Consider the following 11,351-nt stretch of genomic DNA (forward strand, 5'->3'; position numbering starts at 1 on the left):
CAGTCATTGTTATAGTGGTTGACATTACAAGGCCAACATTTGCCAATGGTGACTGTTTAGTTTCGCGAATGTAGAATGATAATCACTGTATTGAAGGGATTAACATAGGAAGGAAGAATTTAATAGTCCAACTACTGTATCTGCTTAATTTGGCCATCCAATATACACACACAATTTGGGCGTACTAACATATGAGGTGCATATAGGATAATAAACACACTGGCCAAAGGTTACCATGCCTTCATGGGTCACAACTGAGAATTCCCAATTCAGGACAAACTGCTGAGAAATAGGGCAGACACACCCCAAAATTTGTGGTTATTCTCCCATAATATATACCAGACCAGCAACAAAAGGAAAATTCTGTTTCATCACACTGGCTAATAAGAAATCAGAAAAGCAGTCTCCTTGGGCATTCCAGTCCTGGATTAAACACCAGACACTAGACTTAAAGATGTGTGGTTATTTAAAACCAATTTAATCAAACAAAAGGGTTCTTCTGATCCCAAAGGACCAGCCGCATACCCAGGTCAATATATAACTCAGATCTTACCCAATAATCATGCTTTTGGCAATCCTTTAGCATCTAAAATCTAAAGATTTATTTATAAGAAAGAAAGAAAGAAAGAAAGAAAGAAAGAAAGAAAGGTAAGAGTTAAAATTGGTTAAAGGAATCAAATACATACAATAATTCCAAAGTTCTTGGTTCAGGCTTGTAGCAGTGATAGAATAAACTGATGGCTTGTTAAGTCTCTAATTGCTTCCAAATCGTTGGAAGGTCCTCAGCCCCTTGGTTAGAATGCTTCCATTAGCATAAATTCATAGACCAGAGGTTTGAGCAGGAACAAGGCAAAATGGAGATGTTTCCAGGGCCTTTTATAGCTTCTGCCATGTGGAGGGAAATCCATTGTTTCAAACAAAGCCCTCAGTACAGCTAGTGGAAAATCACAGGGAACAAGAGGGTTTTTGGAGTCACATGGGCAAGTCACATGTCCATGCATGATTTTGCTTAATCATAGCAGAGGCCATTACCTATACTCCAGATGGCACAGGAAAGTCCATTCAGATGGGCATCTTCCATTGTGAGCTAAGTGTTCTTTTGATGGGCCACTTAACTTGAATAGTCTCTTCTAGACATGCTGGGCGTTACCACAGGAGCTAACATATTTGAAATACAATGCTTATAACTTCAAATACAAAAATGATAAATGCCTACAAATAGCATAATTATATTCAGCAAATCATAACCTTTCCATAGGCACCTTACTTGACAACCTTTGTACAAGATATGTTGCAATTATATAACAATGGTAGCAACCATGACCTACATGGTCATATTTTAATCAGATAACGTCATGCCAAGATTTCAAAAATAGGTGCCTAAAGCTGGGTCTTAACTTCATACTTAGGCTCCTGTCATGAGAGCTGGCTCTTTCAGGGGAGTCAAGGATCAGCCTACCTGTGACAGGCTCCTGTAAGGCAGAGTGAGCCAACTGAGGCCCACCTGGAAGTAATTAAATCCCTGGGTGGCTGGTTGGCAGCTAATGAGCCTGATAAAGCGTTACTAGGGGTCAGCTGAGGTGGTTTCTAGAGATAGGATGCTGCGGAGGAGTGGCACTTAGGTGCAAGGAGAGCTCCCCAGAGCAAGATGCCTAGAAGGTGTGTTTCTAGGGACTAGGAACTCCCAAATAATGGCTGGAAGCCCAGCCTGTCAGGAACTACATGCTGCCCCACAGAAAGCTGCAGCTGACAGGTCTCGGCAGACCCTGGCTCTGGGGAAGGATTCATTCCAGATTGTGACAAGAGGCCTGACTCCAGGGAAGGCACTTGGGGTGAAAGAACCCTGCTGGAGGGGAGTGGTGGACCCAGGTGGGAATTGATAAACTAAAGCTGGCTCTGTCTCCCATCTATTAGGCCATGTCTACACTACCACTTATAGTTGGCAAAACTTATGTCACTCAGGTATGGAAAAACAAACCCCAAAATGATATAAGTTTAGTCAGTCTAAGTGGTGGTGGACATAGCTACTGCTGCTTGTGAAGGTGGTTTTATTATGTTGACGGGGAGAGCGCTCTCCTGTTGGCATACAGCGGCTACGCAAGTGATCTTACAGCGGTGTAGCTGCATCGGTACAGCTAGTGTAGACATAACCTCCACCCCAGCAAAGGCCTTCTTGTATTTTCATTGGGCCTTTGGTTAATAAAGTAGATTTCTCTGAAGGGGCATTGTTCTGTATGAAAAGCCTCACTCAACTTGTTGATAACATTAGGGGATTTGAGGAAGGGAGCACCTACAATGCCACAATTGGCCAGTGGGGGTGCTACAGGTCAGGCCCATCCAGTGAAAACTCCTGATTAACTGGTCTGATTTTCAAAAGTAGAATGTAACCAGAAGCCTCCACTGAAGTTAGTGGGAGCTGCTGGGTGTTCAACACTCTCAAGAAAAATTTAAGCAGTAGGGACGTTCTGTGTTACACTGGAAACTTGAGACCCTCAGAAGTGGGTATCCTGTGAGATAATACCTTCAAAGGAGTAAAATTACTGGGTAAGTCACTTTACCTTTTGTTTCATTTCCCTTTGAGCACTGATAGAGCATTGAGAAGGGGATTATATGTAAAGCAAAGGAGTAGCCTAAACATACCTGTTCCTGAAATCATGCTGCAATTCAACAGTTATGAATGGTCCAAAGAAAGGCCTGATCCTGCTCACATTGGCAAAACTCACATTGACTACAACAAGTGAAGGATCGGGCCCTAAAAGCCATAGTTTATCACCCCAAACATCAGATCTCATCCATTATAAGGGAGTTCTTAAAATATCAGAGAGATGTCCATAACGGTGTGTATCTGTGAAGTCAAATGGCCTTGGGTTACTAGGAGCTACCAGATAGTCCCTTTCTAGTTTTAGTTATTATCATTGGACTGTGTGGCTGAAAGCAGCAGTCTATTTTTTAAAAAACTGACACATTTTAATGGAAACATCGTTATCTGAAACATAACACTATTAAAATATCAGCTATCAAATGACTAATTTTTCCCTAAAACCTCATCCCCACAAAGGAAAACTAATGCTTTTTATAAACACTGTCCTCTTTAAGAATTACAAAAATATCATGCTTGGTCTATCAAATGGCACACATCATGAATGTCTGTTTTGCAGTTCACAAACAGAGTCAGGAATGAGTTGGAAAGAATTACATATGCCTGCAAAACATACTATGCAGCCTAGAACTTCAAACACAGTGGGGTCAGTTCTTCACTCCATGTCATCTGTTTTCCAGCAGCATGCCTCCATTCACTTCAGTGGCTTTATATGAGTGTGACTGAGAGGAGAATCAGGCTCTCCAAGAGCAATCTATCTTTTCTTCTCCTTCAGGGAAAACATACGCAAGCAGTTAGGCAGGAGGTCATTTCTAAAGAGCAGACTCAGAACTGGCACTAGCTTCTACCACCAATCATGAAGAAAACAGAACTGCAGAAACTACTTCTAGTTTTAAGATGTTTGGATAATATCCACCTACAACAGGTTCCTCGGGCAGCAAACAAATCAACAGCAAAGAGAAAAGAACCCAAGAATATTCCCAGGTGAAGGTATATACAGGATTCAATTGCCATTCAGTTCTATGTCCTGTGAATATAGAATTTAGCAATGCTCATTGAAAATGCAAACCTCTTTTCCTTCTATTCAGTTAGTTCTGTTTATTAGAGCTAAAGAGAGTGGCAAGGCCAAAAATACCCAGATATCCTATTGCTTAAAAGTTAGTGTTTGCACATGTTAGTTAGAACATGTTAAAAGAAACTTACAGTTCTTCAATAATAGAAAACAAAACTAGTCTCAGGAAAAACTCTTTCCTACCGAATCTTATTGCAACAGAAAAAAAGAAAAAAAAAGATTTTTTAATGGGTGCAGCCATTAGGTCCTAAGGGGCAGCTACACAAGAGTCGGCTATCTAGGAGGAGGTACAGGTAATAATTGTATTATTATAACTTGCTCGGTGGCCAATAGAAAGTTCACTGGGTTTTCAATCAGGTTAAATAATTTTCTTTTCTTTTCTTTTTTTACCCAAAAAATTATTTTAATCAAAGTTGTGACTGGCATTTTAAAGTTCTGCCTGTAAAATAAATATAATCCCTCTAGCTCACCCAGGCCTTAGTGAAAATGCTTGAAGGTGTGTGACAGTATGAAAAGCCTATGGCTGACTCTCCACTCTGTGCGCTTTGGAACTGTCCCCACGTGGGGTAAACTGACAAGGTAATAGTTTCAGTACTATGGGATTAACTAATTAGCTAAGCAACTCAGCTTGTCAACTGGAAACAGTTAAAAGAGAGGCAGGAAGAGCCAGCAGGGAGGGGAAAGGCTGGAAAGAAGGGCCAGAGATACTCAAGGTCTCAGAGCCTCCTATGCCTTGATCGTAGGTAAAGACTTGGGAAAAAACCTTATGCTATTGGGAACAAACATATAGAAAGCACTTGGTAAATAAAGCACTGGGTGTTGAAATTGCCACAAGTGTGTGAGGGCTGTTTGTAACAAGGAATTCAGGGTGAGGAAACCCTGCTATGTGACAAGGTGCTAAAATAAATGATATGGGGACCGATTAGGGGTCTATTGGCTAGTTGCTGCTTTTCTGATACATATCAAAGTCATATGGTAATCAATGCCTACCTGAAATGCAAGCATGACACTACATGTAAATGCAATGAACAAACTATTTCCCTTCTCTCTATTCAGTCTTTGTGTTTCCCTTGGACTTGTCTCCCCTAGTTTGTTTTCCTTGCCTCCCCACCTTCTCCTTCTCCTTCTCTGTATGTCTCCTCTTCCCATAATTCCCTTTTTTCCTTCTTGGTCCCTTGTAGCAGTCAGACCTAACCATTGCTTAGCATCCAGGTTCTCTATGCCTCAATTAATCTTCTTGAGTTTGGCTCCAGTGATGCTGCAGTGAAGAGCTTTCCACTTTGAAACTGCTTCACAGAGTGGGCCCATCTTCAAAGGACTCAGAGCAGCCTGGATACAGTTCAGCAAGCAGCCTTGGAACACAGTATGTTTGGCCCTGTCTCCGCTTGCTGTTAATACTAGATCAGTTACACTGGTGTTATGCTAGGATTCACAATGGAGAGGGTCTCTAACTGCAACCATTATTTTTAACACAGTATGAGAATTGCTCTGGGCAGGGTACAGAACATGGTGTTCTAAATGCTATTGATAGCCGGACAGCTGTCAACATGTGGAATATCAATGGTGCAATCATTGGTAGAGCTGAACCTGTGGCCAACAGTGGAAAAGTGTTAGAAAATATCCATGGTATCAGCAAGACTAAAATCTGCCTATATCCGGGATGTGTTCTTCCAATAGTGCATGGTGGAGGGAGAGAAAGGCAGAATGTGGCCAGCTGAAGAACAGAAGCATTACAGTGATTTTGAGACCACCACACAAAGGAAGGGAAAGATGCCTTCAATCGTATTTAGACACTTATGGTATCATAAGCATGAGAGACAGTTGCTCCAGAGCAACTATCTTCTGCGACCAGTCATCATCTGGACTCCTATTCGTCTTGTCAATAGCAATCCTCTAGCGAATGTGAGTAGGCTGATGAAGCTATGGCAATGGTCAGGAGAGACACTTGGTGACCATCTAATCCCGCAAGACCTACGAACTATGTTATATAGCACAGGGCCAGACAGTAGAATTGGGTGTAATTTACAATCAACTAAATTGCAGAGATCCAGTGATCTTTCACCAGTAATGTCAACATACAACTACTACACAAAAGCTGAAAAAGAAGCTAACAAAAGATATATGCACACATTGATCAGCTTCTGATGTAAGTCCACACATACTGCAACTGGAAGTCTGATTGCAGCTAGTATAGGCATCCTCCCCTAGCATTAATCTAGCTAGTATGGCTATAAATAGCAGTGAAGAGGTGGTGGTATGGACCCCACTGTGGGCAAGGAATGTGAGTACGAACCCAGAGTTCTGGGGAGGGACTTGGAGAGCCCGCACTGAAGCATGCGGGCTCTCCAACAGATAAGTAAGAGTTAATAGAACAGAAGTACTTCATATCTCTTTTGCCTGGAAAGGGTTAACAAGATCAGTGAGCCAGCTGTCACCTGACCAGAGGACCAATCAGGGGACAGGATACTTTCAAATCTTGAGGGAGGGAAGTTTGTGTGTGTGCTGTAAGTTTTTGGTTGTTGTTCACTCTGGGGGCTCAGAGGAACCAGACGTGCAACCAGGTTTCTCTCCAATCTCTCCGATACAGGCTCTTATAAGTTCAGAATAGTGAGTACTAGGTAGGTAAAGCGAGTTAGGCTTATGTTTGTTTTCTTTATTTGCAAATGTGTATTTGGTTGGAAGGAGTTCAAATGTGCATTTGGCTGGAAGGATTTTAATTTGTACTTGTATACTTAGGCTGGGAGGGTATTCCCAGTGTCTATAGCTGAAAGACCCTGTACCTATTCCATTTTAAATTTACAAAGATAATTTTTACTGTTTTTCTCTCTTTAATTAAAAGTTTCTTGTTTAAGAACCTGATTGTTTTTTTTATTCTGATGTGAGACCCCATGGGACGGGGTCTGGATTCACCAGGGAATTGGTGGGGAGAAAGGAGGGAAGGGGGAGAGAGAGGCTAATTTCTCTCTGTGTTAGGATTACTTTCTCTCTCAGGGAGAGTCTGGGAGGGAGAGAGAGAAGGAGGGGTGGAAGGTGCATTTTCCTCTCTGTTTAAGATTCAAGGAGTTTGAATCACAGTGATCTTCCAGGGTAACTCAGGGAGGGGAAGCCTGGGAGAGGCAACGGTGGGGGAAAGTGTTTACTTTCCTTGTGGTAAGATCCAAAGGGTCTGGGTCTTGGGGTTCCCAGGGCAAGGTCTTGGGGGGACCAGGGTGTACCAGGCACTGGAATTCCTGGTTGGTGGCAGCGCTACAGGTTCTAAGCTAGTAATTGAGCTTAGAGGAATTCATGCTGGTACCCCATCTTTTGGACGATAAGGTTCAGGAGGGGGAATGATACCATGACACATGTGCCACTAGCTGCACTGCTATTTTTATCCAGGCTAGCTAGATTAAAACCTACATGAGCTGCAATCACCCTTCTGACTGCACTGTAAACATATCCTCAAACATCTATATTTTTTTCATAAGATGACTTTTTCTAGCAATTATAAGAATTTTATCAAGCCAGTTAACAAATATATTTCTACTTAGCTCTTATATAATATTATTTTCAGCCATAGAACTCAAAATAGTCTACAAATGGAAAGTAAGTACTGTAGAACCTCAGAGTTATGAACACCAGAGTTATGAACTGACCAGTCAACCACACACCTTATTTGGAACTGGAAGTATGCAATCAGGCAGCAGCAGAGAGGGGAAAAGGACGAAAAAAGCAAATACAGTACAGTACTGTGTAACACACAAACTACTAAAAAATGAAGGGAAAGCAACATTTTTCTTCTGCATAAAGTTTCAAAGCTGTGTTAAGTCACTGTTCAGCTGTAAACTTTTGAAAGAACAACCATAATGTTTTGTTCAGAGTTACGAACAACCTCCATTCCCGAGATGCTCAGAACTCTGAGGTGCTACTGTATCATTACACCCATTTTATAGATGGGAAAACTGAGGCAAAGCCTTGCCCAAGGTCACATCACAGGTCAGCAGTAGAGCTTGGAATAGAACCCAAAGCACCTCACTCCCATTGCAATGCTTAGCTCACTGGATCACCATCCCACTTCATGGGGGCAACTGAAACTGAACTATATATGTATGGAGTATGGTTTGGGATGAAACAACCATACTGCTATAAAAATGTACTCATAGTGTCAAAATGCAACAGCCCAGAACGGAGTGTTCAGGCTAGAGGGTAGGACAGTAAAAGCCCTGCCAGATTGTATGAGTCAAGTTCACCCCTGAAATGTCAAGAGGAAACTCTTAAAATTGATGCCAGGCCTCTCAAGAAAATTAAAGGAATCAAAAGATTAAAAATTACATTGCTCTTCCATAAATAAATATGCTGGAGGGAAAATTTTCAACTACAGGAGATGGTAAATTAGCCATGGCCAACAGTGAATAAGAAAGTAAAGTCAGGAAAATTGATTCTCACTAGCCCCTGCCGTCTGGCAACAGTACGGCTGCTAAAAATCAATTCCTGCCACTGCTATGTCCATGTCACCTCAAGGACCTCCATGGCCTTCCCATTTTTCCGTGTATTAAATTCAGACTTCTTGTATTAAAATCTGTCCCCACTCAAGTCAATGGCAAAACTCCCATTGACTTCAGTGGGGCCAGGGTTCTACTCCTGGCTTTACATTCAAGACCATACATCACGCAGCTCCAAAGGAGTGTCCTCTTACATTCCCTCATCCCTTCTATTTGACTAATGACGCCAGTTTTAATAATTCCTTTGACTCCTCCTCATACAAAATGTCTCAGTGTATTTTTCCTGCCACTCTATGTGCCTGCAATGATCATTCAGAACCTATTTTCCAAGCCACCATCTCAGTCTCATTTAAATCCCTCCTCAAGACCCGTTTATAGAAAAAGTTAATTACAAATATTTTAATGGCTCTCTATGGACTCTGTTCTGTAATCCCAACCATCCTACCTCCTCTCTTGATTGTGCTGCCCTCCTTGGTAATGTCATCATGTCTACATTCTAGATGATTAATGCTTTGGGTAGAGGCCTTGTCTAATGATCTGTTTAGTGAGGTGCCTAGCATATTCTTGACACAGCTGGGGGACCTGCAGAGAGTCATCATGAAAAGTATAGCATAAGGTGTCTATGGGAAAAGGTGAAACAGACTTTAAATTAGCACAGGATAAATGAAGATATCCAAATCTTAACTGCAATACAGAGCACAGCCCTAACAAGAACAGTTGTGCCTTTCCCCAGTCTGGTGGATCCCTGAGTGGTGTAAGGCCAACACACTTCCTACCTTGCTGTCCCCCCTGCCACAGAAGACATGCAGGGCAGAGATGTGTGTGATCACAGCATATTCTACTCCAGCAATCACCAAAAATATAAACTGTCTTCAGGAGCCCCCAATGTGCCATCACAAGCAGGAGAAAGCCTCAGGGCCGAGGAACAGTCACTTTTTCCTCTATCACCAGTTCCTACTGTGATGAGCAGAGCTCACCTACACTTGAGAATTTGGGCCCCTAAGTAACACACATACAAATACTTCCTCTGAAGTTAACGTGAGAAAGGATGACAGAATCTGTTCTGCAAAGGGCTAAGAAGGGAAAAAAATAGAGGGTGATTGCTCATTGGTGTTAATCTAACCATTTTAGTAAATCCAAAACAGTTAATGCCAGGAAGGCATATAACTACCCACAAAGACGTTCAGAAAGTGCCACAGACACGTCTAGGAACATCCGCCCAAGATCAGCACAGGATAAGCGTGCAAAGCAGTCACTGATGTGCTCAATAACAGTGGCTAGTGATAGCAAGGCTGAATTTACAATAGGGGACAGTTTCTACACAGCAATGGTGAGAAATTATTGCAGCTGCAATGTGATAAGCAACCTCAATTGCAGAGCAGAAAGCAGCTGCCGATTTAATGCTAATGGCAGGAGCCACACGACTTGCAGAAGAACAGTTTCAGAAGCTTCGTTCACTTCTGGAATAATGTGAGAAGCAGGATGTGAAAAAGCAGCATAGGTTCAACCAGAACAGAAGCTATAATAATAAAGGCAATTCTTAAGGTCCAAACGGACATTAAATTACAGGAAAAGGATCTGTAACCAGACTCAAAACGATTTGGATTGTCTGATGGCTGGTCAGCAGATGAGAAATGCAGTTCAATGCAGGGGCACTGGAACAATTTGTATAGTGGGGGTGCTGAGAGCCATTAAACCAAACTGTTAACCCTGCGTATGACAAAAACCACTTCAAGCTAGGGGATGCAGTAGCACCCACAACACCCCATAGTTCTAGCACCTATGTTTCAATGTGGACAAATGTACATTAATTAGTTTGAATGTAAGACTAACAGTTCGCCGTTCCAGGCCAATGGGGGCTATGGGAAGCAGCAGCCAGCACATCCCTTGGCCCACGCTGCTTCCTGCAGCCTCTATTGGCCTGGAACGGTGAACCTTGGCCAGTGGGAGCTGCGATCGGCCGAACTTGCAGACGCTGCAGGTAAACAAACCATCCCAGCCCATCAGCAGATTTCTCTGGCGGGCCATGTGCCAAAGGTTCTGATCCCTGCTCTAAGCTAAGAAAGATGAGCTACAAACATCCATCATCAAACTTCTTCATGACGTTGTCCCTACAGATCCCAGGGCCGGCTCTACCATTTTTGCTGCCCCAAGTAAATAAATAATGAAAAAATGGCTCGGATTGTGCTGCCCCAAAAATGGACAGAATGCCACCCCTTAGCATGTGCCGCTCCAGGCACGTGTTTCCTTCGCTGGAGCCAGCCCTGACAGATCCCCACTGTGAGACCACGTGCCCTGCGATGGAACCCAGTTGACAATAGTTACCAACTGGACAATGTGCAATTCCCTTCCGCTCCACCACTCTAGAACAAAGGGTGTAAAAGCCTGTTCCTCACAACTGTCCCTTTCAGGGACCCTGATCCTTTTGGCCTGAGCAGAGATGCAGTTCAAATCCTCTGCCTATAGTTTTAGTTTAAAGTATGTGTCTAGTAACAAGCCAATAGCTTCTTACTTCTGTGTTTGTCTTTGACTGCCTGCCAGGTTCTCTCTGCCTTGGCAGATGAGGAAGACGCCAGGGTCAAGGGTCCTTGCCCTATCAAATTATCTCTAAAAATAGGGGAATCCTTAGGGACTCGGGCACTGTAAAAGTGCTCTCCTACAAAAGGTGACCTGGGACTGGGATGTGGTGCTGAGCGGACTTAAGCACATGCTGAACTTGAAACATGTGCTTTAATGCTTTTGAAATCAATGGGACTAATACGAGCTTACGTTAGGTACATGCTTAAGTACCTTAGAGAAGTGATGCCTGAATAAACAAACTAGAACCAAAGATGCCAAAAGTAACAATCCAAGTCTGCTGCATCACAAAATGTACTTTGCTCATTTATTTTCGTAAGTGTAGTTTCACTTTAATAATACTCCATGTCTTTGGTAGTAAAAGCTATAAAAATAAGGAAGACTTACTAGTATCAGAATACACTTTGCTGTTATACTCTTGTTAAGAAATGCAGAGAGGTTGATGTCAAGATTTTCCAAAATTGGGGCCTAAAGGTAGGCTCATGTTCACATGCCTAAATCAAAAGTGGCCTGATTTTCAAAAGTGTGCTGTACCCAACAGCTGTCCTAAACTTTCCTTTGATATAGATGCCAGAATATGGATTTAGAAACCTAAATTAGCCATCCATTTTTGAAAACATTG

This window comes from Gopherus evgoodei, chromosome 6, assembly GCF_007399415.2.
Source record: "Gopherus evgoodei ecotype Sinaloan lineage chromosome 6, rGopEvg1_v1.p, whole genome shotgun sequence".
NCBI classification, from domain to species: Eukaryota; Metazoa; Chordata; order Testudines; family Testudinidae; genus Gopherus; species Gopherus evgoodei.